General features: G+C 37.9%; 1 protein-coding gene and 1 long non-coding RNA gene across 2 annotated transcripts in view; one reads left to right on the top strand and one right to left on the bottom strand.

Annotated features, from left to right (window-relative positions):
- LOC307254011 overlaps positions 1-10,000 on the bottom strand; it is a 268,838-nt gene that overhangs the window by 258,128 nt on the left and 710 nt on the right. The window lies entirely within an intron of this gene.
- cry5 (cryptochrome circadian regulator 5) overlaps positions 1-10,000 on the top strand; it is a 40,756-nt gene that overhangs the window by 19,876 nt on the left and 10,880 nt on the right. The gene's annotated exons all lie outside the window — the stretch shown is intronic.

Consider the following 10,000-nt stretch of genomic DNA (forward strand, 5'->3'; position numbering starts at 1 on the left):
AAAAAGCTTAAAACTAAAACTGTGCTTGTTCAAAGACAGTTTAAGATTTTAAAAAGTTGAATAGGATTTTAATAGCTGCAATTCATGTGAATTGTTTAAAGTTTGAATGGAGTCTCTAGCTGAAAAAATGCGGGAGGAGATAGGTTTCAAAGAGGATGAAGTTTTAGCGGTTTGGAATGCTGCTCTCACCCGCTTCAGTGTTAAAATAATTTGTTAAAAAGCTGAATATTTTAAAAAGTTTAAAAGGTAGAAAAATGTTAAAAGAGGTCCACACATGTCCTTAAAGAGCTGAACATTTTGGTATTTGAATGGTTAAAATAGCTGAAGATTTGAAGGAGGTATGAAGGTCCAAAAAACGTACGGAAGAAGTGGAATAATAACTAGAAATGCAATTCCTGAAGAAATTGCGGTGTGAATGCTGTGCTGCTGAACTGAAGCTGATGCTGAATAAACTTCACTGCTGAATGTTGATGAAGAACGAAGGATGAATATATCTGAATGAATAGAATGATTGAATAATACAATCTATGAAAAATGAATTAAAAATTTATGAATTATGACCTTGAAACTTGACCTTTGACCTCTAAACTCCTATGGGGTTATAATTGAGTCATAATAAACATTTGTGCAAAGTTAGAAGAAAATCCGTGTAAGTCTATATTTTGCGGTAACTGGGACTTGAACCACCAACTTTAAGCTCAGGGTTTAAAAAAAAAAAAAATAAATTATAGATATGCCTAATGTGTCATATGCACTTCCCACGAGACATGTTCCCCTTCACACAAAGATTTAAGGTGAAAATGTTATTCCCTAAGCAGGATTCGGACCTGTGATCTTCAGGCTGCGAGACCTAGGCTTAAACCACTAAGCCACCAAAGTTGTTGAATCTATCAGAGCAGGTCACATCTATAAAGAGAACTCTATATTCCTATGGCGCGGTGGTGAGCTAATCAGGGCCAATTGGTAACAGCTGTGGTCCCTCTCCACCTTTAGAGCTGAGCGAAACGCATCCTTCAAACTTCTGCCTCTCACACGCAAACCGTTTGTCTGACAGACAAAATGAAGATACCGTGAGAATCAGAAGATTCCAAGATATGGATAAAAAACTTAAAACTGTGAAATAGTAATTGATTAGACTTGGAGCTAAAGTACATTGATGGCTTGATGGAGAGCTCGTCTGAGTCAACTCAGTAAGCTACAACATAAAATAAAAGATTGCGGTGGAGGCTAGAACGGAGGCGGAAGCGGAGGCGGCTTCTTCTTCTTCTTCTTTTAATTTCCGGCAATTGCCTTTTCAGCACATTGCTGCCACCCACAGGACAAAGATAACACGCGTTCAATGAACGATCTGAAAAAAAGCATTTCCTGCTGAGTTGAAAAGTTGAACAAAAGTGGAAAAACTAAAGGTTTATAAAGTCGAAGTTTATAAAGGTCATACTTGTGTAAAATAAGTTTAAAAGGAGATGAGTTTTTTTTTAAATTATCTATTTCAAATAGCCTACACAATGGTATAACTGCAGCAAGACAAACTATGCAATTAATATTAGATATTATTGCATATTTAATCAAGTAAATAAATTACTATTTCATTTAGAACTGTGCCATATCTCTCCTCTTCACCCCAAAGCCCAAAAAACATTAGGATTAAAAAAAGACAGTGCCTCACCAGCCATAAACCTCACTGCACGTCTCTTCACATTCACACTCTCTCACTCACACACACACACACACACACACACACACACACACACACACACACACACACACACACACACGGACTCTCTCACTCACACAAACACACACACAGTTTCACATGGGATGTTACTGGTTTCTATGGCAACAGTTGATGACAGTGTCTTCAGTTATTTTGGTCCTGTAATACACTGATATGCAGCAGTTGGTTGGACACCATTTAGCTTGGAAGCCCAAAACTTCCATTGTGTAGGTTCGGTAGTCACATCTATGCGACCGGCAGAATATGTCTTTTTTGGGTGTAATAAACCTTTAAATATCTCTGAAGTTATGAATTTTATGAAAAAATTGTGAATTATGGAAATGTGCTCCCGTGCAAGACGAACATGGGACAATTTGAATCCTTAAAAGGAGTTGAAAAGTTGAATATATAGAGGTTTGAATAACATTTCTTGCTGAAGTTATGAAGAAGTTGAAAGACATGGATACAAATCTTAAAACTATGAAATAGTAATTGAATAGACTTGGAGCTAAACTACCTTGATGGCTTGAATTTATATGAATCAGCTAAAGGAGTATGAAGATGTGGAAAAGTAAGAAACAGTCTTAAATATGAACAGTAGTGAATTGTTTAACTCTAATAGGAATGATGTTGAATATTTAAAAATGTCTAGATAAAATTACAATTGAAAGACATGAAAAACAATGTATGTGTGAAATAGGCCTTCAAAGAGCAGAGTGTTTGCCCCATTTCAACTGTGCCTCTACGAACTGTCTAATAAAGCGGAAAAAAGAAAAAAAGAATCAAGAAAAAAAAGTGAAATTGCCCTTTAATGGGCAGAGTGAGTCACCAAGGTGAGTGTATGTCTTATTGAGGGTCTGTGATCAGGCAGAAATCCCACCTTTTAGAGGCCTCAGAGAGGTCATTTCATCCAAAACGTCACCTCAAACCGCTGCCTCTAACTAGCGGACCCTGAGTCTAACTGACAAAATTATTTTATTGTTAGAACCAAAAGAATCTGATGAAGACACAGTGTGAAGATTGTGTCTGTAATGTGAAGAATATGAGAAGCAGAGCATTTTAAAAGTGTGGTACAGTCTGCCTTTCTCCAGAAATGTCATGTCTCAGTTATCAAGGCGGCAGTTGGTTGGACACCATTTAGCTTGGAAGCCCAGACCTCCCATTGTGTAAGTCCGATTGCTTCAGTAGTCACATCTATGCGACCGGCAGAATATGTCCTACATTTTGATGTAAAAATTATCCACGTAGGGTTTAATTTGTGGGAGTGAGAGGCAGTTAAGTGGAAGGTTTTGGTGTATTTTTACACCAGTTCTACACTGTAACAGTTGGTTTCCCCAGTCTGCCTCTGAACATTCCGTCCCATCCGGATCCCATTATAAATTTAGAAAGAGGTTGAAAAAAGCTTAAAACTAAAACTGTGTTTGTTCAAAGACAGTTGAAGATTTTAAAAAGTTGAATAAGTGTTTAATAGCTGTAATTAATGTGAATTGTTTAACGTTTGAATGGAGTCTCTAGCTGAAAAAATGCGGGAGGAGATAGGTTTCAAAGCAGAGGAAGTTTTAGCGGTTTGGAATGCTGCTCCTATCCGCTTCAATGTTAAATAATTTTTGTTTAATTGCTATTAATTATGAAGTTATTAATTTTTTTGAAAATTTTGAATGAAAGCAATAATGTGGAAAATGGGCTGAATATGAGGATAGTTGAAGGAAGTTTGTGGAATGAAGCATGTTGAAGATATGGACGTCCATGAAAAGCGGGCGGAATAATAAGAATAAGAATAAATACGCAGAATATCAATGCTGTGAATGCTTTCAGCATTCACACCAACTAGAAATGCAATTCCTGAAGAAATTGCGGTGTGAATGCTGTGCTGCTGAACTGAAGCTGATGCTGAATAAACTTCACTGCTGAATGTTGATGAAGAACGAAGGATGAATATATCTGAATGAATAGAATGATTGAATAATACAATCTATGAAAAATGAATTAAAAATTTATGAATTATGACCTTGAAACTTGACCTTTGACCTCTAAACTCCTATGGGGTTATAATTGAGTCATAATAAACATTTGTGCAAAGTTAGAAGAAAATCCGTGTAAGTCTATATTTTGCGGTAACTGGGACTTGAACCACCAACTTTAAGCTCAGGGTTTAAAAAAAAAAAAAATAAATTATAGATATGCCTAATGTGTCATATGCACTTCCCACGAGACATGTTCCCCTTCACACAAAGATTTAAGGTGAAAATGTTATTCCCTAAGCAGGATTCGGACCTGTGATCTTCAGGCTGCGAGACCTAGGCTTAAACCACTAAGCCACCAAAGTTGTTGAATCTATCAGAGCAGGTCACATCTATAAAGAGAACTCTATATTCCTATGGCGCGGTGGTGAGCTAATCAGGGCCAATTGGTAACAGCTGTGGTCCCTCTCCACCTTTAGAGCTGAGCGAAACGCATCCTTCAAACTTCTGCCTCTCACACGCAAACCGTTTGTCTGACAGACAAAATGAAGATACCGTGAGAATCAGAAGATTCCAAGATATGGATAAAAAACTTAAAACTGTGAAATAGTAATTGATTAGACTTGGAGCTAAAGTACATTGATGGCTTGATGGAGAGCTCGTCTGAGTCAACTCAGTAAGCTACAACATAAAATAAAAGATTGCGGTGGAGGCTAGAACGGAGGCGGAAGCGGAGGCGGCTTCTTCTTCTTCTTCTTTTAATTTCCGGCAATTGCCTTTTCAGCACATTGCTGCCACCCACAGGACAAAGATAACACGCGTTCAATGAACGATCTGAAAAAAAGCATTTCCTGCTGAGTTGAAAAGTTGAACAAAAGTGGAAAAACTAAAGGTTTATAAAGTCGAAGTTTATAAAGGTCATACTTGTGTAAAATAAGTTTAAAAGGAGATGAGTTTTTTTTTAAATTATCTATTTCAAATAGCCTACACAATGGTATAACTGCAGCAAGACAAACTATGCAATTAATATTAGATATTATTGCATATTTAATCAAGTAAATAAATTACTATTTCATTTAGAACTGTGCCATATCTCTCCTCTTCACCCCAAAGCCCAAAAAACATTAGGATTAAAAAAAGACAGTGCCTCACCAGCCATAAACCTCACTGCACGTCTCTTCACATTCACACTCTCTCACTCACACACACACACACACACACACACACACACACACACACACACACACACACACACACACACGGACTCTCTCACTCACACAAACACACACACAGTTTCACATGGGATGTTACTGGTTTCTATGGCAACAGTTGATGACAGTGTCTTCAGTTATTTTGGTCCTGTAATACACTGATATGCAGCAGTTGGTTGGACACCATTTAGCTTGGAAGCCCAAAACTTCCATTGTGTAGGTTCGGTAGTCACATCTATGCGACCGGCAGAATATGTCTTTTTTGGGTGTAATAAACCTTTAAATATCTCTGAAGTTATGAATTTTATGAAAAAATTGTGAATTATGGAAATGTGCTCCCGTGCAAGACGAACATGGGACAATTTGAATCCTTAAAAGGAGTTGAAAAGTTGAATATATAGAGGTTTGAATAACATTTCTTGCTGAAGTTATGAAGAAGTTGAAAGACATGGATACAAATCTTAAAACTATGAAATAGTAATTGAATAGACTTGGAGCTAAACTACCTTGATGGCTTGAATTTATATGAATCAGCTAAAGGAGTATGAAGATGTGGAAAAGTAAGAAACAGTCTTAAATATGAACAGTAGTGAATTGTTTAACTCTAATAGGAATGATGTTGAATATTTAAAAATGTCTAGATAAAATTACAATTGAAAGACATGAAAAACAATGTATGTGTGAAATAGGCCTTCAAAGAGCAGAGTGTTTGCCCCATTTCAACTGTGCCTCTACGAACTGTCTAATAAAGCGGAAAAAAGAAAAAAAGAATCAAGAAAAAAAAGTGAAATTGCCCTTTAATGGGCAGAGTGAGTCACCAAGGTGAGTGTATGTCTTATTGAGGGTCTGTGATCAGGCAGAAATCCCACCTTTTAGAGGCCTCAGAGAGGTCATTTCATCCAAAACGTCACCTCAAACCGCTGCCTCTAACTAGCGGACCCTGAGTCTAACTGACAAAATTATTTTATTGTTAGAACCAAAAGAATCTGATGAAGACACAGTGTGAAGATTGTGTCTGTAATGTGAAGAATATGAGAAGCAGAGCATTTTAAAAGTGTGGTACAGTCTGCCTTTCTCCAGAAATGTCATGTCTCAGTTATCAAGGCGGCAGTTGGTTGGACACCATTTAGCTTGGAAGCCCAGACCTCCCATTGTGTAAGTCCGATTGCTTCAGTAGTCACATCTATGCGACCGGCAGAATATGTCCTACATTTTGATGTAAAAATTATCCACGTAGGGTTTAATTTGTGGGAGTGAGAGGCAGTTAAGTGGAAGGTTTTGGTGTATTTTTACACCAGTTCTACACTGTAACAGTTGGTTTCCCCAGTCTGCCTCTGAACATTCCGTCCCATCCGGATCCCATTATAAATTTAGAAAGAGGTTGAAAAAAGCTTAAAACTAAAACTGTGTTTGTTCAAAGACAGTTGAAGATTTTAAAAAGTTGAATAAGTGTTTAATAGCTGTAATTAATGTGAATTGTTTAACGTTTGAATGGAGTCTCTAGCTGAAAAAATGCGGGAGGAGATAGGTTTCAAAGCAGAGGAAGTTTTAGCGGTTTGGAATGCTGCTCCTATCCGCTTCAATGTTAAATAATTTTTGTTTAATTGCTATTAATTATGAAGTTATTAATTTTTTTGAAAATTTTGAATGAAAGCAATAATGTGGAAAATGGGCTGAATATGAGGATAGTTGAAGGAAGTTTGTGGAATGAAGCATGTTGAAGATATGGACGTCCATGAAAAGCGGGCGGAATAATAAGAATAAGAATAAATACGCAGAATATCAATGCTGTGAATGCTTTCAGCATTCACACCAACTAGAAATGCAATTCCTGAAGAAATTGCGGTGTGAATGCTGCGCTGCTGAACTGAAGCTGATGCTGAATAAACTTCACTGCTGAATGTTGATGAAGAACAAAGGATGAATATATCTGAATGAATAGAATGATTGAATAATACAATTTATGAAAAATTTATGAAAAATTGATGAATTATGACCTTGAAACTTGACCTTTGACCTCTAAACTCCTCTGGGGTTATAATTGAGTCATAATAAACATTTGTGCAAAGTTAGAAGAAAATCCGTGTAAGTCTAAATTTTGCGGTAACTGGGACTTGAACCACCAACTTTAAGCTCCGGGTTTTAAAAAAATAAAATAAATAAATAAAAATATAGATATGCCTAATGTGTCATATGCACTTACCACGAGACATGTTCCCCTTCACACAAAGATTTAAGGTGAAAATGTTATTCCCTAATTAGGATTCCAACCTGTGATCTTCAGGCTGCGAGACCTAGGCTTAAACCACTAAGCCACCAAACTTGTTGAGTCTAACAGAGCAGGTCACATCTATAAAGAGAACTCTATATTCCTATGGCGCGGTGGTGAGCTAATCAGGGCCAATTGGTAACAGCTGTGGTCCCTCTCCACCTTTAGAGCTGAGCGAAACGCATCCTTCAAACTTCTGCCTCTCACACGCAAACCGTTTGTCTGACAGACAAAATGAAGATACCGTGAGAATCAGAAGATTCCAAGATATGGATAAAAAACTTAAAACTGTGAAATAGTAATTGAATAGACTTGGAGCTAAAGTACATTGATGGCTTGATGGAGGGCTCGTCTGAGGACGACCTAGAGAGAGAATGTATATGAATCAGCTAAAGGACTATGAAGATGTGGAAAAGTAAGAAATAGTCTAAAGTATGAACGGTAGTGAATTGTTGAACTCTAGTGGCGGCTCGCCCATAGAGGGCGATAGGGCGCCGCCCTCCTTGAGCCATATCAGCAAAAAACGAAAATATAATAATGAATAATAATGATGTTTTTTTTTTGTTTTTTTTGTATTAATAATCATAATTTATGATTTCAATACAGTTTTTACCTGCATCTAAGTCTGAATATCATTGTACAATCAGCGTCTGTGCTCTGTACCGTCACTCTGGGGCGATGTCGGGCTGGTTGAAAATCGCCCCCAGCGCTCTCATAGACATCAATGTAAAACTTTTTTTTTTCAAACTGCAAGCCTCGCAATGCAATCTCTATGGGTTCCGGGGGTGCTCGCCCTAACGTGTTGTCGTCATACGTACAGTAAACAATAAACCAATTACAGTGCCTGATACAGTCACATGTCCAGTATGCAGCCCAGAGCGGTCATATTCAAGACCAACACAACTTTATATCAACTCAGGCTAGGCTGGCAAGCTACTTACTTGATCGGACTCGGACTAGGTCTTTCCCAGACAAAATGTAACCATCAAGCAAGTATCTACCAAGATGGATTGGGGGATCTTATAAACGCGGATTTTCACGGGGCTCGTTTGAACGGCTAACGAGGCTAGCAGGATGCTAATGCGCTAACGCTCTGTCCTGCTGCCGCTGCATGATGATATGGACTGTATACTGGCTTTTTATCCATCCTGATGGCAGCACAGAGACCGCATGGATAACTTTGGGTGTCACCCCTATGCATCATCTCTCAGAAAAGGTAAAACAAACATTAAACATCAATCTGCATATACGAGCCAGCGCCGTTCAACAGCTGATTGGCTATTGAACGGCGATCAGCTGTTGATCGTCGTTTAGCTGACAGCTGCTTTCACCGTCCGACATAAACCCGCCTACCAAGTGCTGTAGACAGTAGTAACCCAAACCAATGTGATGATTAGCACTGTTAATGTTGCACATGCTATGCCAGCATCCATTTTTGTCTCCTAACTTTTAAAGGAAGCCTATCTGAGGAGCACACTGGTAGATGACAAGTTATCTGTGATGGCCACAGCCGGATAATTAAATCATTTTAGAGCTAAAATAATTTTATTCAAGAAATTAACTAACTTAATTTCCAAAAATACTGTACAGTGCAATGCTTGTCTAATGTTGCCAGAGTGGTTATGCCAGATGAACAGGAAAAACAAACAGTTAAATGCAATATGACATTGTCATATGCTATCTGATTTAGGTTAATTTTGGGTCATATTTCCCATCATGGCAACAATTGCCCCCCCGTGAGATTATTGTCAGGAGCCGCCACTGCTCTAATTGAAACAATGTGGAATATTTAAACATTTCTAGATAAAATTATTATTGAAAGACATGACATTTTTTTTCATGTGTGAAATAGGCCTTCAAAGAGCAGAGTGTTTACCCCATTTCAACTTTGTCTCTCCAAACTGTCTAATAAAGCGGAAAAAAGAAAAAAAGAATCAAGAAAAAAAAGTGAAATTGCCCTTTAATGGGCAGAGTGAGTCACCAAGGTGAGTGTATGTCTTATTGAGGGTCTGTGATCAGGCAGAAATCCCACCTTTTAGAGGCCTCAGAGAGGTCATTTCATCCAAAACGTCACCTCAAACCGCTGCCTCTAACTAGCGGACCCTGAGTCTAACTGACAAAATTATTTTATTGTTAGAACCAGAAGAATCTGATGAAGACACAGTGTGAAGATTATGTCTGTAATGTGAAGAATATGAGAACCAGAGCATTTCAAAGGTGTGGTACAGTCTGCCTTTCTCCAGAAATGTCATGTCTCAGTTATCAAGGCGGCAGTTGGTTGGACACCATTTAGCTTGGAAGCCCAGACCTCCCATTGTGTAAGTCCGATTGCTTCAGTAGTCACATCTATGCGACCGGCAGAATATGTCCTACATTTTGATGTAAAAATTATCCACGTAGGGTTTAATTTGTGGGAGTGAGAGGCAGTTAAGTGGAAGGTTTTGGTGTATTTTTACACCAGTTCTACACTGTAACAGTTGGTTTCCCCAGTCTGCCTCTGAACATTCCGTCCCATCCGGATCCCATTATAAATTTAGAAAGAGGTTGAAAAAAGCTTAAAACTAAAACTGTGTTTGTTCAAAGACAGTTGAAGATTTTAAAAAGTTGAATAAGTGTTTAATAGCTGTAATTAATGTGAATTGTTTAACGTTTGAATGGAGTCTCTAGCTGAAAAAATGCGGGAGGAGATAGGTTTCAAAGCAGAGGAAGTTTTAGCGGTTTGGAATGCTGCTCCTATCCGCTTCAATGTTAAATAATTTTTGTTTAATTGCTATTAATTATGAAGTTATTAATTTTTTTGAAAATTTTGAATGAAAGCAATAATGTGGAAAATGGGCTGAATATG

Source organism: Ammodytes marinus, assembly GCF_949987685.1.
Source record: "Ammodytes marinus genome assembly, chromosome: 1".
NCBI classification, from domain to species: domain Eukaryota; kingdom Metazoa; phylum Chordata; class Actinopteri; order Uranoscopiformes; family Ammodytidae; genus Ammodytes; species Ammodytes marinus.